Source organism: Cololabis saira, chromosome 9 (assembly GCF_033807715.1).
Source record: "Cololabis saira isolate AMF1-May2022 chromosome 9, fColSai1.1, whole genome shotgun sequence".
In the NCBI taxonomy this organism is placed as follows: domain Eukaryota; kingdom Metazoa; phylum Chordata; class Actinopteri; order Beloniformes; family Belonidae; genus Cololabis; species Cololabis saira.
Genome location: NC_084595.1, coordinates 17,256,764 through 17,282,264, shown reverse-complemented (window position 1 = coordinate 17,282,264; position 25,501 = coordinate 17,256,764). Strand labels below are relative to the sequence as shown.

Sequence of the window (25,501 nt, the reverse complement as noted above, 5' to 3'; positions counted from 1 at the left end):
TTTTTCCAGTGATGAGTCTTGTTTTAAGTGTAATGAGATTTTGTTTTACTAAAATGAGACATTTTAACTAGAAATAAGACAAATATTCTTGTTAAGATTTTGAGTTTTTCCATTTTACTTATCCTGTGAAGGACAGAGGCATATTGATAAGTTCAGAAAGCTGTTTTTTATTTTTGTGTTTTGATGTATTTGATGTAAGCCCAGTGGATATCTAAAGCTTACAGAAGGCTGCATTTAACTGCTGCTATGTCATTCCTGCAGTATTTCTGCAGGTGTTTTGGTCAGTGCTATTATTTGTAATATATTATATTATTTGTAATCAGCACAAATTATCTGTCCTCATATGATAAAATCCACCATCCCCCCTGAATTCTTTTTACAACTCGAGTACTGTATATATTATATATATATATGTATATATATGTATATATATATATATGTATATATATGTATATATATATATATATGTATATATATGTATATATATATATGTATATATATGTGTGTATATATATATATGTATATATATATATATATATTTATATATATATATATATATATAGCCTATATATATATATATATATATATATATATATATATATATATATATATATATATATATATGTGTATACTTACGTACGTGCATATGTGTGTGTGTGTGTGTGTGTGTGTGTGTGAATAAAGTCTAATAAACCCATATTTTATTCCCAGTAGAATATAAACACCATATCAGATGTTGAAACTGAGGCATGTTGCAATTTCATCAGAAATATTAGCTCGTTGTGAATTTGATGGCAGCAACAAATTAAAGAAAGTTGGAACAGGGTGAAGTTTGTTCTTTTGCCTGTAAATGTTTGGGAAGTGAGGAGTTGCTGGTGTTTTTTAGAACAGTAAATAAACTTAGGCTGAATTATGGTTCTGCGTTAAATCAATGCATGTGTCGCTGCGCAAACTAACTTAAAATGTTGCAGTTACCTTTTTCAACCGGTGGGGGTCGCTGTTTCGACCTTTGTGGGACGTGTTGCTGCCATCAAAGTCAAATTGAGCTAATATTTTCCATGAAATGTCTCCGTTCCAACATGTGGCGTGTTGTCTGCGCACTGTTGCAGATAACATTTGGGTTCATGACATCTGCAAAAGCATTGCCTTGTTTTAATTTACACCCGACAGAGAGCATTGCAACGAAGTTGGGAGTCGAGGACGTTTTAAATGACGGACTGAAAGTTGGTTTTATGGTGTTTAAATACTTTAGAGGGCTGTTTGATTCAGGAGGAAAGACTTTCACTTTAACCCTGAGATAGTTTGAGGAGGCGGACACCGCCTCCTGCCCTCCATAGGTCCCTTTCTTATGGCTCTTCTGCACAGATTTCCTCCAAGTTCTCAGATGTCACCGGTCTCATGTTGCGTCCTCCTCCTCCTCCTCCTCCTCCTCCTCCTCCTCCTGGTCGGAAACGGGATGTGATGTAAATACACAGAAACTTTTTTCCCCCTGTCCCAGGTCTTTGGAGAGTGTGTGGATCTTCTTCCACCAGCAGGGTCCCGAGCTGCGACCACAGTCGGACTAATAGAACCAGGAGACATCAGGATAAAGGATAATAAAGCCTCTTTATTCCCTCAGCCATGATCCTGTGAGCTCCAACCACCCGACAACTTACCAGAAACTCGAGCTGCCGCACTGAGAGACTCCGGAGAGGGGGGGGAAGGAAAAGAGAGAGGGAGAGAGGGAGAGGGAAGAAGAAAAAAACGGGTCGGACCGGGCCGAAGCGCGCTGCTGTTGGATCCGGGGGAAACTGCGGACAGGTAAGCGCATAAATCGACGCAGAGCCTACGGCGTAGGGTACGCGGCGACACGCACCGTACCGTGCGCGTCGCCGCGTACCTTACGCCGTAGGCTCTGCGTTGGTGTCAGCCTTGAGGCCTGCAGGACAGCAGACATGGGGACATCTCCGCTGTTTTGCAGGAGCCTGCACGCACTTTTCTTTGTTACGTGGAGGAAAATACACGCTCTTTAGGACCCCCCCCCCCCCCAAAAAAAAATGCGACCAGGAGTGTTTTAGAAAAGAAAGGTGGGGGCCTGGTAGGGCTGCACGATTGAGATCAGAGATTGTGAGATCACGATTCTCTCACGATTTTTTTCCAATATACAATTTATTGCACTCATTACTTTAACTTTGCAACAGCTGAACAAAAATATAATAACAATAAACATCTCTTGTCTTCTTTACACAAACCTTTGAATAATTTAAACAATAATAACAATTTTGAACAATATTTGTTCCTCCCTGAGTTGAACACCCTTTCAGAAAGGGGACTTGTAACAGATCCTGTAGTTCTGGGGCAACAAATTATTCCTCTGGCTGGGATGAACCCCCCATTGCCTTTTGCTGCTATTAAGAAGCTGCCGATACAAAAGGTAAACGTTACAAAAAATATGATGGTGCCTGATAAAAGACTGGCATCAACTTTGTAACAGCTGACATTGAACATAAAAATAATAAACATCCAAAAAAAAAAAAAAATTTAAATCGTCGTCATTTGGAAATGAGATTGCGTTCAAGCATGAATCGAGATCGCGATTTCTTTAACGATTAATCGTGCAGCCCTAGGGCCTGGCCGGATTAACAGGACGTCTGTGTGGAGAGTCAATGAAATGTTGTCAAATAAGATGCAAACGGAGCCCGTGACGTCATTTTATGAGTTTATTTTTCATTTTTTCTGTTTCACATGGAACAGTTTAGTTTAGTTTAGTTTATTTTCGGTCATGACACAAAAAAATAAATAAATAAAAAACCAAGAATAAAACTGACAACAAGAAAACGTTCAATTGTTCAAAGAAAACATAACAAAGAAGTTTCCAGGATACAAATAAACAAATAACATCTAGACCGAAAAAGGGGTAGGCTGAAGCAAAGCTTATTATTTGCCTACCCTCAAAAAGATTAATTAAATTAATAAAATTTAATTAAAAAGGCAAAAAGTAAGAGAAAGACTGCCCGTAAAACAAATTGCCTCTGTAGGGATAACAAACATTCCTCAAAAAATAAAAAAGATTTTTAAAATAAAGGTGCAGTCTACATGTTACCTTCATCCTTAAAAAATCAAAGCAAATCACCAATTAAATAAATACCCAACTCAACATCAAGCCACTCATTAATTTAATATAAGGAAATCATCCTTCTTTTCAATGTTTTTTTAAATAAAGTTAAAGTTCTACATAATTTCAAATCTATATCTAATTTATTCCATACATCTCAGTTTAGACAGTTTGAACATACCGTCCTTAAAAACCCCAAGTTCAAACCTCCTCTTTTAATCCTTTGATTAATTTGAATTATTTTTATTTTACTTTAAACAAAATTAAAATAAAAAAGTGCCATTATTTAATAAAATGGGAAAAAAATGATCATGTGGGCACTTCCGAGTAAGGCTTCCTGCTTCCTCGAGATTTAGGAGCGTAAGGTGCTTTGAGGTGCTAACATCAGCAGACCTCTGGGAAAACAGATGTTTTATCAGTAGTTGGCTGCTCAGCACGTACAGATGTGTCAACACAACGCCAAAAGGGACAGACACAAGCAGTGGAGGAGTTTTGTCACGACTGAAGTTTGCAAAACTGCATCTGAACAGAATCACAAGACCTCTGGAGCAAAGTCGTCCGGATGGATGACAAAGAGTTGTAGGGCCTCAATGACCAGCGCCGGGTTTGGTGAAAGTGTGAAACGGCGTTTCGACAGGTACACCTGAAAATTTACATCTTATGAGCGGAAAAATAAAAGAAATAAAAGAAATTAAAAAGAGTGGACCAAAGTCCTTCAGAACCATGACAAACAGAGATAAAGTACAGGATGAGACCACTTAAGGCTTCTCTTCTGGACTCATTTTTGTCCAATAAACAAAGACCTAGTAAAAAACAAAGAAAATATTAAAGCCTCCTGCTACCGAGGGATTCTTTATTTAAATTTTTTTTTTCATGTTTCTACACACACAAGCCATTCAGGGAAATAATTATGTTCGCCCTGAAGCGGTGATATTTGACATCACAACCACCTCAACCTGTTTTCCCACCACTGACGAGGATCTTTGGGTTTTCAATGCTGGGAGGACAGAAAAAGACTCTTTTTTTTATAGTTGCCGACTCTGGAAACCGTTTTTAATTGGAGGATCCAGAAACAGTAACTCATGATCCGTACCGTACGCGTGTTTCTCAGCTGGGAACCGTTATTGTCTTTATAAGATCGGCCTGTGCTATAAATGAGAAACACAGAGTGGCTTTTATGTCGAAATCACTGACATAAGACACCGTAGATGTTTTAAATTAGGTTAAAGATCTCCTTTTAAACCACCTTGGTTTGGGTCGGTTGACCTGAATCCCTGTGCAGACATCAGCGGGGAGTTTAGAGGTGAACTGCTGGGCTCCAGGACCGAGTGATGATGCGTGTGTTTCTAATCTGGAGACGAGTCCTCCGTCTGGAGTCGTGATGCTGTGGATTATGGGTCATGGTTACGTGGTTGGCACCTTCACATCTCCATCACGAGGACACATTCACAGCTCTAACACTGTTTAATGGATCTGTTCCCCCCAGTTTGGTTTGTTTTGAGATTTTTCTGAACTTCTTTTGCACTTTTTTTTGTTTTTTCGTGGCTGTCAGATTTCATCACATCCAGCTCTTTTACTGTCTACGATGATGCAGCATTCCAGTATCCATCAGTTGAGAAACACTTTTTTGAAGTTTCCCAACAAAAACATCTGCTGATGATTCTCACAGCTTCTTCTGAGCGATGGATGTTTGTTTTGGTGTGAGTCTGTTAAGCTGTTCCCCGTTTCTCCGAGTTGATGTTGGGAACTGGAACCGAGAGGTGCAAATTACACGGTTTGTTCAGTTAATTTCAGCTCAGGTTGATTTTAGTTTGTTAAAGCTTATGTGACAGTATAAACAGGGTTGTTTCTAGACCCCCTGGGGGCCCTGGGCAGGAGAGACCATGGGGCCCCCGAGAATTATAATTAATGAAGTCCAAGACCACAGATTAGCAACAAAATATTTTATTAAACAATTAAGATATACAAATCAATGTAAAATAAATAACAAACTTTACATACATACTAACTTATTATGGGGCTATCAATGTCATTGCAGCGTCTAAGGGTGTTTCAAGTTGTGTCACTGATATGGAGTGATATAGGCCGTCTGTCGGGGCCCCCCCTATTATCAACTAGCCAGTGACAGCTTGGGAAGGGCCCCATGAGGGGCCTTTCTGATGTGTTATTGTTGCAGCGTCTAAAGCAGTTCCATTGTTGTGTATCATTGCTGAGTATCATTTATGAGCACGTGCAGGTATATAATACTGAGTTAATGAGGGGACGGTTCGTCTCGTAATACCACTTTAGCCCACTAGGTGTTTTTTACGGCCGGTGCTGACTCATGGACCGTGTTTAAACTTCGTGTTTAAACATACGCAGTAGGGCTGTTCGATTTTGCCCAAAAATAAAATCTCGATTTTTTTCTCTCAAAATCCGATTTTCGATTACGATTACGATTATTTTGTGAATTGACAAAAGGCAAAGAAATGATTTCAAATATGCTGTTTTTTTATTGAACATTTGCCCCATTGGGCTTTAAGTGCAAACTTTGCTCTTATTAAACCAAAAATGAATGTGTGAAGTGCAAAACTCTGTAAAATAAGTTGAAAAAAAGTTTTAAAAAATATAATAAAATATAAAGTTTTATCTCTGAAAAAAAAATCAGCAAATCAGCACTTGCAAACATACAGTATGTTATATTTCCAATTAAATAAAACAAGACATTTTCTAATTAAACTAAACTGGGTCTTTGCATGCTAAATAATAATGCAACCCATGAAGGAGGTAGAGGTGTGTAATGTCAGTCATTACATTTGCTATTCACATTTGCAAGTTTTTTGCAAGGAACATGAGCCGGTCTACGGCATCTGGCTTGAGGGATGCCCAGTGGCATGTTACAACGCCTCCTGCTACACTAAAGAGCCTCTCTGATGGGGCACTTGTCGCAGGTATTGAGAGGTATTTCCATCAATCATTAATATGTGTGCAGACAAGGTTAAAAAAAAAAAAAAAAAAGTGAAAAATCGATTTTACGATTTTCACGTTTTAACATCGTTCTAATTACATAATCGCGATTACGATTTAAAATCGATTAATCGAACAGCCCTAGTACGCAGTGACCTTATGTACGAATGCCGTCCCGTTTGTGGTCTCCCCGTAAACGACGACCCCGACCTTCGTCCTTCGGCTGTTTCACTCACCGCTTCCTACGGGATAGTGGAGGGTTTTATGCAGCCAGGTGCTGCTCTGGAGGATTCACCTGTGGGTGTTAATTCAGTGCTAAGAAGGAAAGACATAAGCATAAGTGTTAGAGAAGAAAATTGAGAAAAATGATTCATAGGAGAAGGAAACGTTCAAGACTGTCGTCGATCTTCTCATGACACGTTACAGCAGATTAACTACGAGGTCAGACTTTACAACCTTCAAAGAAATATGACAGAAAACCAGCGCGCTACATCTCAAGGTTAAAGGTTCACAAATATGACAGCACAATCGGAGGAAAAAGAAATGGTTTGCTACAAAGAGTTTGTTTTGTATTTGTTTGGTGTCTATAAGACCCACTATGTCCAGATTTGATTGATTGAGATTGATTGATGTCTTTAATTTCGAACATAAGCACAAATAAATAAATGAATAAAACAGCAGCACAATAAATCAATAACATAAAAAAGAACAATAATAATAAATTTTAGATGATTTTAGATGATAAGTAGTAGATTATTTTTCAAATTATGTTTTAACACAAAAGAAACCAGAACATAACTCAGGATTAAAAGAGAGGGGGAACTTAATTTTCAACGATCGTACAGGGTGACAGAGCGTCTGCATAAATCCAGGGATTTGAATTCCAGCCAATGAGGCTCCGGAGGATAAATTACCGGTAATTATGATAAGTGGTTAATTGTGGAAATTACTTTGCAACCAAGAATGTGAAGCCATCTCCAGCTCCAGCTCTGATAAATATGCTGGTTCATGTCACGGTGCAGCAATGTTTGGGGAGCGGTGGGTCATCGCGCTGCTCGGCGGGGGGTCCTGATGCTGCCCGGCTTGATGCTTGGAGTGAATCCAAAGCAAAGAAGAAGTCGTTCCCGAGACCCTGTAGCAGAGTCGGGCCCCTGCAGGTACATCTGAACAGCTTCATGTTTGAGATGTGAGGTGGTCAAAAACAGCTCTATTGTCTCTGGAAGAGACTGAGAGAGACTGAGAGAGCAGCCTCGGAGCCTCCGGGGGATTTCACAACAGCAGCTGAGTGACCGGGTCGTCTCCAGCGCTCGGTTCACTCACCAAACAAAACCGTGGACGTCATGTCGTCTCACCGCTGCCACCCAGCTCTGGGTTTCAGGTCAAACCCACAGCCTCTCAACAATGCAATACAGGACTGTTTCAGAAAATTAGAATATTGTGATTTTCTGTAATGCAATTACAAAAACAAAAATGTCATACATTCTGGATTCATTACAAATCAAGCCTGTTATTATTTTAATATTGCTGATCATGGCTTACAGCTTAAGAAAACTCAAATATCCTATCTCAAAAAATTTGAATATTCTGGGAATCGTAATCTTAAACTGTAAGCCATAATCAGCAATATTAAAATAATAAAAGGCTTGCAATATTTAAGTTGATTTGTAATGAATCCAGAATGTATGACATTTTTGTTTTTTTAATTGCATTACAGAAAATAAAGAACTTTATCACAATATTCTAATTTTCTGAGACAGTCCCGTATATGCATATTATCACCAGAAGCGTAGATTGCATTTGTCTGTGACTGGGTGACGAAAAAGCCGTTGGCATCCAGAACCAGGACTTCCTGCTGCTGCTTGGTTTTAAATTTCTGGACACGATCACATGATGTCCCTTGTTCTCGTCAAGACATTGATTTCTGTTAGTCTTTGAACCCCAAACCAAAGCAACAGCTCAACTCCTCGGCTCTCAGTGAGAAAACAGGGTTACGACTCATTTATTCAGATACACAAACTCCAGCTATCTGCATCGAGACTAAAAAAGGTGGATTGGTGCATCGTCAGTATCGAGTGTGCAGACTGAAAGGAAACATTTGCCGTCAGCTGATTGGTTGACAAAGGATTGTCTCTTCAGAGTGACATGGAGATAAAGAGATGCTCCATGTTGGAGACTTTCTCTCACAAAGCTCAACTTCTTCTGGCTGGATTTCTTACAGTGCGTTGGTCTTTGATAGGGGTGCAACGATTGGTCGACGTCCACAAAAATCAGTGATAAAAATAGTCACCGACGACTTGAATTGTCGACTATTGTCAGCAAAAAATATAATAATTAAGAATAAGGCATCTTCATCTTCATATCTGCTGAGAATTGCATATGCAATTGTCACCACGCAGGTTTTTCAACAGAGTGAGGCATCTTCCTGCCTTTCTATCTCTGCTGAGAGTTGCACATGCGCAATAGAGTACAGCGCCAGGTAGACAATACCACGGCGACTGTTCATTAAAAGATGTATTTTTGAATGAAGAGTCCATCTTTAATGTCTTTAGTTTATAATTAGCACATCGTTTAAACAACCTTGTGCAAAATGTAAAAGCTGGGAGCTAAATAAGAGCCATTTCATAATTTTGAGAGTCATAATCCGATTAGTCGACTAATCGACTATCAGAATAGTCATTAGTTGCAGACCTAATCTTTGATTTTGCACTGTCAGGTAGCAGACGTCCTTAGAGCCGGTAGTTTTAGTGTGTTCCTGCGATGCAAAGACGTGGCACAAATTCAGATATTTCTGTTATCATAGCCAACTTTTAAATACAGTAGGTATCCGATCTAGTATTATATGATGAAGTAACACAATTCTGATCAGAAAATCTGAACTCACATTCAGGTTTCTATGTTCACATGGCCCTGGAAGAAAAAGAAAACGTAAAAACAGGTACGAGTCAGCTCTACGGCAGGTAATGTCTGGCAGGTATCCTCCATGTAGTCTTGTTAAACACATTTCAGCACAAAATGCATAAAAATATGCTCACAAATGTTATGACTCATTATTTCTGCAGTTTTGACTTGACTTCATGAGTAACACATCTGTGGGTTAATCCCTCTATGAAGCAATTTCCTAATATTTGGAGTCCGTCCAATTGTTAAAGACAGGTTTATCAAGCAGCAGATTTACGGCAAGATCAAACCGTGCAACGCTCCGAAAAAAGCTAAACCAAGACAGGATTCAGATGGAGTACAGTCTAATTATATTTTCTGAAAGAAAGTACAATCATAAAAGTCTTTTTTTGCTTCTGATTTAATAATGTTTTTAAGGGCTGCCAGAAGAAAACCTCTTCTCTCTTCTCTCCCCAATGTTAAGCACGGTGGTGGAGGGGTGATAATGTGGGGGGGGGGTGTTGGAGCCTCGGGACCTGAGCACCTTTTTAGGCTGAGGCAAAAAGCCCAAGGGGTTATACGAGGCCTCTACCTATGTAAAATATAGCAAAAAATTGTACAAAGATTTAAACTATGCAGAATACATGATTGCAGTCTAAAAACAAAGACAAAGCAAAAAAAAACCAGCAGCATGAAAAGAATACATGGTATCTACATGATTAAAGAAAAAAATAACAAATCTAGAAATATCAATATTTAAAGGACGTTGTTAGTGATAATGAAATATCTGTTTATAGAAAGGAAAATCCACTTAATAGTAGGTCTAATAATGGTATTTTAAGCCTTTTAAGCCTTCCGATCACGTGATGGTGTGGACATCGTCCCCACAGAGGAACCAAGGTCATTTCAACTCTGTATGTGAACAGAAAATGCATAAAAAGGACTGTTTGTTGTGGCTCGTATCAAACTGGATATTGATGACAAAACAAGGAAGTGATTGAGGCGGAGACCATGGGCAGCGGTCGGTTGTCCGCTCGCGCTGACGTGTAACGAGGTGGCGGCGATCGCGTTTGGGATACAGCATGGGCTCTAACTAACGATGCACTCATACCCCTTTTCCAGCAAGGGCTGGTTCTGGGCCAGAGCCGGTGCTGGTTCACGACTCGTTCAACTTGCGAACTAGCTGAGAACCGGTTTGCTTCTCCGTTGCCTGGGTGCTAAGGGGAGCCACATCAGTTACGTCACTGTAAACGTCAGTTACGTTGTTGCAAACGCCAACGCTCTAATACGGACTTGGTCCATGTAGCACCCTCCGTGGACCATATCGGTAAAAGACATGTTGTTTCCTCCTCAGACCACGGTTGCTTCACTGCATCCTTATTAATTTGTCGCTTATTTGAAAATGTTGTCATTAAAAAAAAAAAAAAGAAAATGTCTCTGTCTCCCAGTCTTGCTATTGCCGTTGGTCTTAATAACTCCGCCCCCTCCACTTACGTAAGCGGTTCTTTCCTCTAGCCCAGCAAAGAGTTGGTGCTACTTGGAACCGGCTTTTCTAGCCCGTAGCCAGTTCTTTGTCAGTGGAAACAGAAAGCCCGGTTCCAGACCCAGCACTGGCCCAGGACCAGCCTGGAACCGCTTTGGTGGAAAAGGGATTTCAGACCTTCTCTCCTCTGGGTCTGCGTCGTTCATGACGTCTGTCGTCTTTACTATGCTAATGAGCACCTTCGGCAGTGTGGACGGAAATCAGAAAACAGCCATTTCACAGCTGCATAGTCTCTTATTTTACTGATGCCGTGAGCTCGACGAGACCGGGCTCGGAGGGGTGAAAGCTGACGGGAGGATGTTGGTCTGTCTTTAAGAAACTTAATGAGCAGTTCCCTGATGGGAGTGTGCACACTATTAGATCCAGAAACCCTCTTAAACATATCCACCTCTATCTGGAGCTAATAAAGGCATCTGTCGGCCGGCTTTCTTTCTTTCTGTCTTTCTTTCTTTCTTTCTTTCAGCCGAAGAAGGAATTATTCAAGAGAAAGTATAATGCATTTACAGCAGACGTGCAGGAAGACCTGAAAATTCAACCTCCTTCCTGCAAAATCCTTCTGAAGTTAGAAGAATGTCTCCAAACAGATTTCACCTCGGGTCATTAAGTCACCACATTGAAGTGTTTGATCCTCCTTATCATACATTTGTGAGATGTGAAGCTCCCATGATGCTTCTTGGTATAAACACGCCTTTCAGTTAAGGAAAAACACTTGCGGGAAACAGTCAAAATGGCTCCTGAGTGAGTATGTGCAGATAGTAGCTGTGGTCGGAGGGGAAGGAGTTGATCGCAGATGAGCTTAAATGAGCGAGTGTGTCGAGTTTCCATCCACAGCCTCATTAAACCTTTAAGAAACCACATGGAGCATCTGTTAGAGTCGATCTGTTGGAGGCATGTGAGGCGGAGAGGACGGCTGCTGAACATGGCTGCCGCTGCTGAGTGAAGGCAGGAGTCGTCGCAGACTTTTGCTTTAACGTGAGCGAGATGAGTTCTGGGCAGTTTGGGCCGGACCTTTTCACAGATCCAGACTACAGCCAAAGCCACATCTTTACAAGTCAAGAAATCTTTTTTACGTGCTTGAAAAGTGCAAACTTAATGTTTGGATGCGTGTCGTGTCTTGAATGCTTTCCAGCTCTGAATATATCCGTTGTACTGTATAAGGTTTAACTCCAAACTGTTTGGATATGGTTTCATAATCATTTTCAGATTGATGTGGAGCAGTAACTGCTTGTTTATTTCTTTATTTCTTTATTTCTTTAACCTTTTATTTAATCAGATGAGAACAAAATTGTCATTAATAATGAAAATGTGGCCAACAAGAAGCACAAGAGACGGAGACGGGACATTAATGACATGAAGGAAAAGAAAACAAACAGTTTTACAACATATCTGAAGAAAGTATTGTGGACAGTAAATATAGGAACATCTTTTAAATAAAAATCACTGCAAACAACTGCTACGGTCGGTCATGAGTCTCTGAGGTGGTGAGGGGAACAAACGAGCTGAGATTTGGGGTCTGTTGCAGATGATTCCAGTTGTTTCCAGCAGAAAACTGAACAGAAGAGCAACCGAAGGAAGTACGGGGTTCGGGATCAGGAGATTAGTGAATTACTGGAACGTAAACTGCAACTTCACTGATGTGAGACTTGAGAAGTGACTGTAGATATGACCGGGTTTTGTAAATGAACAGCAACCAGTGAGTCCGTCCACGTGAAGGGAGTGAGGGCCAGTTCACTGCGGTAAATAACAGCCAGTTTTGGACGTAGACCTGTAGACTACATCACCAAAATACAAAACTGGGAACAGCTGTCACTTTATGCAGAAGTTGCTTTGCAGAATATGTCAAGTAGGATTTTTAATGGTGGCATTGTGGTAGCACACAGTGTTTATAGAGGTCTGCACACGATTAGCTGCACCACCGTATCCTCATGCCCTACGGAAGATAGATTTTTTTACTCCAGTTAGCAACACAGGAATTCATAAATGCTCACCGTCCGGTTTGTTGGGTACACCTGGTGCACCTGGTGCACCCGGTGTACCTAGTGCACCTAAGATAGTGATAGGTGCACTCTCTTTGCTCGTAATTCACAGCTCAGATGTAAAGTTAACAGAAAATGAGCTTAGCCGCTAGGTGATGACAGGAAGCCGTGAAACTGCCCCTCGGTGCAGTCGTTGTGGAAGTGAAATCCGTTTTTTAACCCAAACTGTAAATATATATTTATTTCAGCTGTGAATTTGGGCATTTTAACTTGGATCTTAATGGAGACCGACTCACTTTTGTGGTAATTTGAGGACCTGCTCGTTTCGGCACGTCCTGGACTCCGTCACTTTAGCAGGAAACGCTGGATGGTGTTTAAACAAAGCTCCTCCTTTGCATCAATTTTTGCAGTTTTTGTGCTGTTATCACGTTTACTAAACCACCGATGTTGCATGCATCAGTCTTGTGACAGACTTGTGATCTCAAGTGCATGCTGGGATGTTTTACAGATGGATGCATTCAGAAAATCAATCCCAGTCCTAATACCAACCGGCCACAGAATGTTTGCAAGCAGTTGGGTTCACTTGTTGCGTAAACCAAAGCTGATTGTTAATGCTGGATGTTGTCATGGACGATGTTCTCGGAGTGTCCTTGAGCCTCAGCGTGTGATAACTCAGTGAGCGTCAGAGACAGGGGAGCTGCTCTGCTTGCTCCAGCTCAACCCACTGCTTACTTGCTGGGATGTGCAATAAGCTGCAGGCCAGTAAAGATATACTGCCGTCTGAAGATGTGTGGAGAGGCCCCAGAGACGCCTGCCTGAGTCTTGAGGGGGGGCTTTGACGTCAGACCAGTTACCCGGAGTCTACCAGAAACAAGATGTGAATGAAATACGACAACAAATATAAACCGATTTCACAACCGTAGCTCCAGAGAAGTTGGGACGCCGTGTTAAGTATAAACAAAAACAGGATGCGATGAATCGCAAAACTCAAGTATTTTTTATTCAAAATAGAATATAGAAAACATAGATGGAAATAATTTTTGTTTGGATTTGTTTGCTGCAGACATCTTCTAACCATGATCCATGCAGGTCTGGGAACTGAGGACACCAGTTTCTGGAGCTAGACCTAGAGGAAGTTCATGGATGGCTGAAAACAGGGATTTCCAACAGTTCAGTTTGACGGCAATCTTGACCTCTCATGAGAAGTTCCTGGAGCATTTGTGGCAGTTAGCTGGAAATGTCATAACTTTTATCTTGAGTATTTCTTGCTCTGGTTTGCTGGTCTTGAGGATTCCCTCAATTTCAGACGATGTGGTTCTGTTGGTTTCGCGGAGCTGCGCTCTTCGGCTCTGACCGGCGAGGCTCCCGGCCAAGTGTGAAGCGGCGGGGATGAGGGTCAGCGCCTCCAGATCTGACAGCATGAGCCTCAGTCGGAAAGGGTGGAGATCCTTCTCCGGGGTGGGAGGGGAGGAGCTGTCTCAAACTGTAGAGTTCAAGTATTTTAGGGGGGGGGGGGGTTTGTTCACAAGTGTGTGAGGAATGGGCCGGGAGATTGACAGGGAGCCACAAGGCTTCACGTGTTCCTGATAACCCATGGTTATGACCTGTTGCTGATGACTGAAGGGATCAGATCCCCCTCTTGGAGACTAAGGTCCCGATTTACTAAGATCCTAAATAAAGAGTACTAAATTGCGTGTGCACTGAAAAAGTTTGCGCGTGCTGTTGTTGTGTGTTTTGCGGGTGATCAACTAAGATTGCGTGCGCAATTGTTAACAGGTGCAAACAGCAGTATTTAAATGAGGTGTTGCGTGTCTTACGGTTTGCGGCGCAAACTTTGCGCCATGGAGAGTGGATGGAAAGCAGGATATAGTCGCAAGCGCGCAAGCGAGTTGGAGTTATAGAGATATTAGTGGGGCAAATTGTTGTATTCAGCACCCCTGCCGTGAAAAGCACCCCCTCGTATATTCAATGATAAGTAGACCAAGAAAAAAAAACAACACACTGACACTTCAATATATTTATATATACACACTCACACAAACACATACTTAGGAGTTTATATTATATATATTTACAAATATTATGGAAGACAACACAGTAAGCAGGCTATTAATTAATGACATCAATAACCATTTACCCGATTTTTTTTTTTTTACCCGAATCCATGAGCGCATTTAAACATGAATCATTAACACAAAACTGGACGCTAAACAGAACATGGACAGAACACGGAATGAGAATATAATTTTTGTCAGACGAGGGGGTGCTTTTCACGGCAGGGGTGCTGAATACGGCACAACACCGGGGTATGACTGCAGAACAAGTATAGGCGCACAATAAGAAACACTTTTTTTATTTATTATCACAAATAAAAAAATGAATGTGCCTCCTGTGGCAACCTTTTGCTGAATAATACTCGATTTAACATTCAAATAAAATATTTCTCCTTTTGCATGTGGAGATTAGCACCTTCCTTTCGAACGTATTAAATACAGACGCAATCACAATACCCGCAAAAACTTTCAGGCTTGGTAAATCTCATTGCGCGTGGTAAATGGACCAATTGGCATTTTCCCCTCCCAGTATTTAGGATTTCTGGCGGGTACGCCCCATATTGATTATTCATCAGGGCAAAAGTACTAAATGGATTGCGTGTGCTATTTTGCTCATTTGAGAGACGCAGTCGTCTTTGCACGCTGTTGGTAGATCAGCTGGCACTTTGGTTTGCGGGTGCTGTCAAGTTTGCACACGTTTTTACACACGCAAACCTTTAGTAAATCGGGCCCTAAGAGTAAAGCCTCCTCTTCCACCTCAAGAGGAGCCAGATGAAGAGAAAACCTCCTGCTTGCTTACCTGGGGAGGTGCCTTGAACAACTGGGAGGAGACCCCGAGACAGAGATGATTCATATTTCAGACTTTCTGCAATGAATTCCTGTATATAAACCAACATTTGTGCCAACATCTTAAACAGGTTTAGCTCTTCTCCAGAGGCTATAACCTCGTCCTCCTTCAGTGAATCTGTTTGAGCTCCGAGTGCGATGGAGGTCCTGTCATAATCGGCCATAAATATCAAGCAGGGACATGGTTGCACTTTAGGTTCAGCTCTCATCCATTACCTGATGATTATAATCTGCTGCAGACCCTCCACAGGGGTCAAAGGAAGATACTCCATCCATTTTTTACTTTCCACTCCCCTCCACCTCGTCAGCCCTACGTGAAACCGGGCGACTCCTTGAAGCAGATGAATAAGAGCATTTCACGACCAGCTCCTTTACTAAGCTGCAGTAGTAAAAAGAAGGAAAATCCCCACCTTCACGCCATCGGGTGTGTTTGATTGCGTTTTCCTCCGTGACTCCTGTCAGGTCAGGGCTCTGCATGTCAAATCAAGCGCCTCGCATTCTTCACATGCCCGCGGCTGCTTTTTTTAAACCAGCTGCTTTTCGCTCCACTTCACGCTCGCGGCGGTCACCTGCTCTCCGGTTTCATCGGCACGTCAGCGTCCTGCTGATGCACTCGTGTGCTTTTAGCCAAAACTAAAAATGGCAGCTCGACTGTGAACATCCAGCTGAGAGCTTTGAGCTGAGGGAGGTTGGCAGAGACGTACTGTACCTGTCCAGTCTCCCGTTTTGGCCGGGAAACTACCGTATTTTACCCCTTTCTCTTCATCCTCCCGTATTAGTATTTTCCCGTAAATTTCCCATTTTATGATATAATAATTTTTAAACTGCAAACTGAATTGCCACTAACCTCGCGAGAACTGCCACCTGCAAGCTTAGTGGCAACAACGGCAGCAAATTTGGAACAACAAATCAGAGATGGATGGATGTAACGAGAGAGAAGATATTTCTGCCCAAAAAGCGAAGACTTCATGTAAATATCTCTAAAAATGGGATACCGAAGTTACTTTCCTAAAGATGAGCAGGATGGGGCTCAGTTACGAATTCTGAAAGATTTGTAACTGCGATGTTAGTGTCTCACGGGGGAAAGTCCGTCAGCAGCACCAGCGCTGTGTAACCCAGAGCCACATGAGTGAAAATGACAAATTAAAAGAAAATGTAAATGTTTCACTTGAAGACAACCAATGTGTATATAAACAAAAAATATTTAAAATAAATAAGTGTGCTTTAATTCCCCTTTGTGTTTTCATTTAGGCTGTATTATAGGAATTACACACATAGGAATGTCCACAGCATTTCAGTGTCAACAAAGGTAGAACTATCAGATTCTGAGCACATAATTGTAGATTGTAAGTGGTTGACAGGTAGTTATTTTGGATTTCTCGTAAATCTGTCTTAAAATGTAAGATACTGGACCTCGGTTGGGCTGGTGGGACAGTGTATTTTTAAATCCAAAACTTGACAGGTATGGGCAGAGATGCAGCAACAAAATAAAGCTGTAGGCCTGCAAGAGTCGTTGTTTGTGTGGGGCTTACAGCTCATCAGTGGGTCATAAACCCGGTCTTTACTCGTCCATCTAGGCATTTTTTTGAAGGTTTTCTCTAGTTGGCGGCTTAAGCCAACATTGGGTGTCGTATTGGGAGAAGCTGGCAGCTACGTTGTAAAACGCCGTTCAGAGGAAACACAAACTGGTGAAAAAATGCCTTCACGGTGAGCAAACATCTGGATTTGGTTTCTTACGCTCATGTGGTCGAGGGTTGATAAGGGAATCTGTTCATGTGTCTAATTATGGAAGTTTAATTCATGTTGCAGCCGGTCTGCCGTTTCGCTCGATAAGCAGCTGGAAGTCTTTATCATCCGACCGTGTTTTTACTTGAAACCGCGCTCGATCGCTGCATTTGCTTCTTAATTCGTCGTGTGTTTATAATCAGATGGGCAGAAAGGCGCCACATTGGTGCAGCTGATATGGAAGTTGTGTTCCTCTGCCACAGTATTACTGTTAAAGGCAGGGTAAGTGATTTCTGGATGATGTCATGTCACAGACGTGTGCACAAGCATGGATCGTCCCCTTGTCAGTGATTGGCAGGAGCAATGTTTGCTGTCATTTGGGGGGAAGGGAGCGGGGGCTGCGTCCCAAGACCATTTTAATGATGTTTGTTTTTGACTGATGAAATGGGAAGCTCGTGCACGGTGAGTGAGAAATCACACATACCTGCTTCCCAAACCTTTACAATAGGTCTGTAGCAACATTTCATGATATTACACTGTATTTCTTAATTCTAGTAAGATAGATAGGTAGAAGGATAGAGAGAGAGAGAGAGAGCTGGATAGAGAAATAGAGAGAGATAGAGAGAGATCTAAAGAGATTTTGTAGTCATAGAAGTCCGGTATAAATACAATAGAAAAATAGAATAAAAAAACAAGAAAATAATCAAAACTGAGGTTTGTGTTTGAAAAAATACAAAATAAATAAAGATAAATAAATAAAATAGGTACGGTGCTACGGCAGATTCAGTCCAGGGGCCTCATGTACAAAGAGTGCGTGGATTTCAACGTGAATCCGTGCGTGGAATTTTTGCGTACGCAAAAAAAAATTCAGATGTACAAAACTGTGCGTACGCCCGAATCCATGCAGGTTTCTTCAATCAGCGTGGATTTGACATGCGGGAGCACAACACTCCGCCCTGTCTCCTCCCTCAAATATATATATTTGAATATGATAATGAAGATAATTATCCATTAAAACACACTCATCCTAACAAGGAACTTGCAAAAACAAGTAAAACAAATTAAAAAAACATCGGCTGTGAGCTGGAAAAAATAATTTATTTGGGGGCATTTCTTCCGATTTAAGCTGCAATGCATTACAGGTAATGCTGTTCTTTGCTTTGTGTTGCATTCTGTGAAGAGTTGTGGTTTTATTATGATCGTAAGGATTTGTGAATGTTTATGGGCAGCGTTAGTGCATCATTACACTCTCCTTTTCTTGTTTGTATTTTAAGAACCGACACCAGAACTTAAGTTGGTGGATGAAAAACGGCTCCTCGTTCTTCTTTATTGTCACGCATATTATACTGACGGATTAAGCCCAATGTACACGTTTATTGAGTCTTACACATTGTGGATGTCCGGGATCACCTCTCTCATAAGTATAACAATGTGAACAATATACATTTATATTTAAAACATGAAGCATCACGATCTTATTCCTCCACTGCAGAAAGACAACTTATGGCGACGGGATTATCGAGATGCAAACGTGAGAAATAAAGAGCAAAGTTGCTGTAACTCGAGTGTTGCATCCGCAGAAGGAGAGACTGGTCTGGGTCCCGGTCCATCACCGGAGAAACACTTTCTGGATCCTGCAGCACCTGCAGCCGACTCCATATCAGACTCTGAAAGTTGCCTAAACATTCAATTAAAACTTCTTTCATTCAACTTCATTCATTCATTTCGGAGTCACATCAGTTCGTACCAACCAACCTTTCCGTGACATCTTAGTTTTATTTTAAAAGACAACTTTACAGAACCGGTTCTTCGCTGCAAAATGTATTTTAATGTTTTTCTGTCCAGACATAGTTATGGGATGTTTTAGGATCTGGCTTTAATCTCCAGTACTCGTCCCATACGGTCGTCATGGTGACAGAGATGTCCGACCTGAAAGGTTCATGTTGGTCTGAACCGGAGCAGCTGGTCCAGTTCAGGGCAGAGATCCAGAAGGATCCTCTTGGTGCCTAAACCAGCAGGTGGTCCAGCCTTAGTCCTGGACCAGCAGATCGGTGTGATCTGATCATCAGCAGGTTCCTCTAACGGAGCCAAAGCTCCATCAGGATTTGCAGGTTCCATCGTTGAGCTCCTGCCTTTAGTTGTTTGTTCAGAACATGTGGTTGATTGTGAGATTGTTGCAGCTCCACTCTTGTGTAAATTATCTGGTGATGTCGGGACTGTCGTGTCCTTCACGTGGTCGTGAACTTATTGCTGACGTCACGATTCCTCATATTCTGCACTTCACTGCATCACCAGTGAGAGTCTCAAATTTCTACGTTCAAATCATTCTTTGTATATCCGACCGTGAGCGTAGAAAGTGGCATACCACGTTTTTTGTGCGCCGCACGTTTTGTACATGAGGCCCCAGGTGTGTGATTGTGGTTCTGACAGGTGGATGAGTTGTAGAGTTTAATTGCAGCAGGTAGGAAGGATTTCCTGCATCGTTCCTTAGAGCGGCGAGGATGGATGAGTCTGTTGCTGAAGCTGCTCTTCAGCTTGTCCAACATCCTCTCCTCCACCACCTCTTCCAGGGTGACGAGCGTAGAGCCAACAACCTACTCTAAGGGTTGCAAAAAGGGTGGAAAAGTGTACTGAAAACTTTCCATGGAAAGTGAAGCTGGGAAATTTAGAAAGAGTGAGAACTTGGAATCAAATAACACGTGCGGTATTTCTTTAAAGCATGTGATGAGAAAACACACGCACAGGTGTGTGTATTCAGATAAAGAACAGGGCTCGGGAATGTACCTGGGAATGTCAGCCATGTTAGTGACAAAACCACAGTTTAGTACAGTTACAATTACAATTTAGTACAGTTACAATGCAGTATACAGGATGAACGGCCAGTTGCATTGTTTTCTGGGATATATGTTGAATTAAAATGTTCAAAATTTATTTCGACAAAGCTGTGAAGAAACATCCCACCCGGGGAGATGGTTTCTCTGCTGGTGACGATGCGGTAAACTGTCCACTTGTAACGCAGACACTATATTTCAACGCGCTTCGTGAGGTTTGACTCTTTAGACGCCAAGTAGATGGTCAAATTTAACATCTCGTCGCATCAGATTTCGTGGCAGCTAAATTATAAATATTTAGTCATAAAATTATGACTAAATATCGTCGTCAACAAAACTTTATCACCTGATGAAAACGAGACAAGACGAGACGCAACGAAAATGCTGGTCATGTGACGATAACGATAATTAAATATATAATGCAATATCGTAGACAAATAAAAAACGAGACTAACATGTAGATTACAAAATAAAAACTCTGCTAAAATGTGTCTTCATTTTCGTTGACCAAAACGAGACGAAATGTTCTAACAAAGATCCTTAATCTCCATGTTTTAAGTAGTTTCCTCTGGTTTAGTTCTGCTGCTGGGTGACGTCACGTCCTCAATCCCAGTCGCTGCAGCGGGGAATCAGATCCAGAAGATGCAGCTGCAGGTTAGAGGCTGATGCCGTTAACGCAGAGCTCTGGGTTCACGTCAATTAAAAACAAAGTTACATAGAGGAAGGGACCGATGGCCGGCCACGCGGGGATCTTCTCTGGGGCTGGGAGAAGAAGAAGAGAACATCTTTGGATACACTTTCCTACATAGACGTGGAAAAGAAAACCGAACGTGTCATCGAAAAAGAAAAAGATGGGGAGAAATGCGGAAAAATAAATATGTTGTAAACTCAAATTAGAGTCTTCTGTTTCTGGAATGAATGTATTCTTGAGTATATAAGGTAACAATAATATAATAATAAGATAACCTTGTTTGAATTGTAAAATGGGTTTGGCTAAATACAATCTTTCTAGACTAAAATCGTCCTGGACAATTCTGACTAAAATAAGACTAAAATGGTCAGACTTTTAGTCGACTGAAATTGACACGACTAAAAGGAGAATGAACGTGACTAAAACTAATAAAAACTAAAATGAGCTTGGCCCAAAGACTAGACTAAAACTAAAATTGAAACAGGCTGACAAAAACAACACTAGTGGCAGCCGTGATGCGTACATGTGCTTTCATAGCCACTTTAGTCGACTGCAAGTATATTCCAGGCCTGAGGTGTTGAAAATTAAATTTTCCGTTAATTCTGCGTTAATTGGGTAAAATTAAAGCGAAGAATTCTCTTTTTATGAACCAATTTAGCTCAGTGGTGGCGTTCACACTGGGGTTTTTGTTTCCCGCAGCTCAGAACCAGTGCAAGCGGTGCAAACTCATGCCAACTGGGTCACACGAGGTGAGGGACGATGGTCTGCTTGAAGTTTGGTTTAATCACTGGAAACGTCACGGAGGCGATTATAATTTTTATGGTCACCATTTGATGGGTAAGAGGCGACGACATTAGACCTCGTTTGCATGTTTGAACCTTCATAGCGGAGAACTTTCCCCCTTAGATTTATAATCGGTGTGTTCAAACATGATGGTTGATTTGGGTTTTGTGTTAAAAACAAATGTTTTTGCTTCTCCTCCGTTGATTTCATCCGTGTGCCGTGCAGCTCTTTTCTGTTTTGCTCTCATTGAACTTTGTCTCATTCACCCCGTCAACCAGAGAGCGAGGGACTTGCAGATTCCTGCAAGCAAAAGTCAGAGAGAGAGAGAGAGAGAGAGAGAGACAGATAGAGAGAGAGAGACAGAGAGAGAGAGAGAAAGAAAGTCGGACTGGGAAAAAGGCATGTGGATTCCTGTGTGTTTGCGCGAGCGAGAGACCTGGGCTCAGACGGGAGGAGAGAGAGCTACGGGTTGCGTTGAATGTTAGGAATGTTGAGGCTTCTGGCCGACGGAGGAGGAGGAGGAGAGAAAGAAGGAGGGTCAGAGGGAGAGGAAAAAGAAAACAGACAGAAGAGATGAGTAGAGAGTTTGAGAAGGAAAGGAAGGCCGAAATAAAGAAATCACTCGTGAAGGAGGAGAATTTAGAGGTGATAAAAGTCGCCGTTGCAATTGTTGCACCAATTAATGTCATATCTTTTCTTTTTCTTTTTTATTCCCTGTAAATGTCTCAAGACACAAACCAAGATGCTCTCACTGATGAAGCTCAAATGGCTCGTTATTTAAAACCCCAACGTCAAACAGCAGTTAAATCTTAAACCTTTTTATCCTCGTCCAAGCAGTATAAAACCGTCTACATTGTCTTCCTCATCTACCGATATCCTCCCACCACTTCTGAGCAGCGCTTTGATTTCAACACTCATACCCCCAAGAGCGGGGCTCAGGGATCAGTCCAGCTCTCAAGAGAGAGGACAACCCACTTTGTCTTTTGATCCACAGCTGGTGGGGGGGGGTAATCCAGGTACTTTCCCCTGTAAATCTAAATTACACCGAGAGGAACCAGGCGAGTTCTTTGTATCACAGATGGGGCTTTTCCACCAGCTCGAAGTCGGTGCCGGGGCCAGACCTACAAAGAACTGGTCTGCTTTTCCACTGGCCGGAGAACACCGCACACCCAGGACCCTGCGTCGTTTGTTACGTCACCAATGGGCAAACAGGAAATCCATAAAAAGAGCGTGAAACCGAAATATCTCAGAGAAAAACCTCTAATGGAAACGCCTCTAATTGGGAACTAGCGCCACTTATCGCAATAACCTTTTTTACGCTGTCATGGGGTGATCTTTCAGACATGTTGATGATTTAGTTTAGCACAAACGTGTAATGGAAACATTTTTTTTGCATTTCCACGTCTCTGGTAGCGCTGGATGCGACGTAGCTGGTCAATCTAAAGTCATCAAAATCTAGTTTCCAGCTGTTTGTGGCCTCATTAATACGATGTAGTTGTGCTGCAACGCGACTTAATCATTCTGGATAATCATTGGAGTGATCATCTGCTGCCGTTGTCTTCTATTTACTACTTTTGCACCACTGGTAGCAGCGATCACGATAATTTGTCTAAGAACTAAAGATGTTATTGTCCATCTTCTTCAAAGTTGAGATCTTTTTTTCGTTGTTTTGAAGAGAAGTCTCGCAGGACAAGATACGGAGAGAAAACTAGGAGAGTTTCCCTCATAAAAAAAAAAAGAAACACCCTTCAATGGAAACATCGATCCCCTGCAGCGGTTCCTTTATTTTTTTGTATGGAAAAGCGACTAATGGACGCTGAGCATCATGCAAGTTTCCAGTAATACGTCAACAGTGTTTGTTTGGGGAGTCTTTTAGGATATGATACCTCACCAGACAAGATCATTTTAGCCGTTGTTTGTCTATTTAAAGTGCACATGGCAGGATCTACTGACCCAGCAAACTTTCACTCCATACCATTTGGTTCACCAACCGACAATAAAATAAAAGTAGAAGACAGCAAAGAAGAACAGAAAAGGAAGAAAAACCAATTAGAACGATGAATGAACTTTGTAGGAGCTTAATGTCTGCTTTTATTTTCAGTGTTTGCATTCTCAGTATTGACAACTAGAAACAGTGAGTGGGATGAATAACGCCACCTCCTGCTGCTGGTAGACCCACTCATCATGCCTACTGGAGGTATAGGCCCATTTGTCTTCACTGAATCCCTTTATATTTGACTCTCCCTCCGTTTTTCCCCCTGCTTCGTTCCTTCTCTTTGCGGTCATGTGATTTTGCTGTAGAGATGAGCAACGGTGCAGGAATCTGATCTGCTGCCAACACATTACATAAAGCTCCCTCTCTGCCTTCCTCCCAAATCACTGCCAAGAAGAAAAAACTGAAAAAGACAAGAACCAGTTTTGCAGCCGAGGTGAATGAACTCACTTCCTGAAGCTCCAACAGAGTTTTACATCAGAAAAAAAGAAAGACGGATTGTTTCAAGGACCGACTGCATCCTCCAGTGTGCAGGCAGATTTTATGTGAGGAAAATGGTGTCACTTCGGCAGCTGCTGATTGTTCGCCCGATCCAAGAGCGTTCTTGTCAGCATTCCCGTCCGTCTATTCATTGGGATATTTCCCAGAGGCTCCCGGAGCTTTTAAGTTCAGATTTACAGTCGAGCACCAGATTTCTCCCGGAGAAATCCACACAACACCACAGCAGCTGTCGACAGTGTTTTCCTCAACGCCGAGATCCACAGTGACGTTGGGAAGCTCAGTCTTTGTCTGAAAAAAAATATCCATTTATGTGGTTTTGTGCATCTGTGTTGTTTGAGTTTCAGTACATAGAGAAACGTGTTGGAGGCCAGCGAAAGGTCAGAACTTGAGGTTTTGCCAGAAACCTGTGACTCGTTCTCGTCCCGCTTGTTCCTTACAGAGATGATGAGGAGTCTGGATGCTTTCAAAAATATAAAATGTAGGGCTGTAATCTCCCAGTCGACTGGTCGATTTAGTAGTCGATGCGGCCTGGCTCGACTAAACTAAATTCATTTAATTTAATTTCATTTCAAGTTCTGAAGGGGGTGTTTTCAGACCTCCTGTTTTTGGTATCTCTCCTTTGATATAAATAATATTGCTCCTATAAATTTTGAAGGCTGTAGTGTGTAAATAATTTAAGTACCAATCATTAGAACGATTTAATATATAGAAAATCAACGACGACGCCCCCCCCAAATAGCCTTTTAGTTGAAATTTTAGTCAAAACCAAGAATTTATTTGGTTCATTGCAGCCCCAATAAAATGTATTGTTTGCAGTGTTTTGTAACAGTGTTTTTCGGGTTATGCAAAAAAAAAAAAGAATATACGGACTGCAGGAGGTCGTGGAAATCACAATGTGCTTGTTTATTATGAAAAACAAACAGAAATGGTAACTTGAACCGTTCGCCGTCTGTGTCACACATGACGGCAAGCTCCAAACAACCCAAAAACAATGTTACTGAGGAAAAAAAAGAATAATGCACAAAATTAAAGCGCTCTCACAAAAATGCTGTTCCATACCTGCATGAGCCAGATGTAAGAGAGAGAGCTACGCGGCCGGCGCTGCCTGATGACATCACTCAGTCCCTGATTTCTGCAGCTGGAGTTGGGAGTTTAGTTCTGATTGATGCTTAGAACTACAAGAAGGTGCATATCCATCATGTGAGGCCGTCAGGGACGTGTCTGACTGCCGTGTGTAGGTATCTTAGGTACGTGGAGGAAGTAAACAAGCCGAAGTGGAAACACGGGTCTTCACATCAAACAGGTTGACGATGCCTGAACATAAATAGATTCACATTATTAGTAGTTGTTGGGCAGTTATCTTGGAGTTTGAGTTGATGCCATTTAATTTTAAAAGAACTATTTTTAATTTCTAATTTGTCAACGTCAGTCACATAACGTCATCAGCCATATTCATTTGCCTTCATCGCCAATGACGCTGGTTTTACCTTCGTGCTTGACATGTGGCGAGAAGATATCCAACAACAAAAAATGTAAAGTTGAAAGACACTCTGACAAGACCTCTGCATTTGCTGAAAACTACCCAACTGAACCAGAACTGCTACGAAAAGCTGAAGAAAGCAAACTATCTTGTGGATTACC

At 41.7% G+C, this 25,501-nt stretch overlaps 1 protein-coding gene across 2 annotated transcripts in view; it reads left to right on the top strand.

The window, feature by feature from the left end:
• The first annotated feature begins 1,424 nt into the window (after positions 1-1,424).
• ddr2l (discoidin domain receptor family, member 2, like) overlaps positions 1,425-25,501 on the top strand; it is a 51,340-nt gene continuing 27,263 nt past the window's right edge. Inside the window, exon 1 of one of the 2 annotated variants that reach the window (XM_061730620.1) lies at positions 1,425-1,800. The gene's annotated coding sequence lies outside the window, so the exon portion shown is untranslated. The remainder of the gene's footprint in view (positions 1,801-25,501) is intronic. The other variant, XM_061730621.1, reaches the window with a different exon arrangement.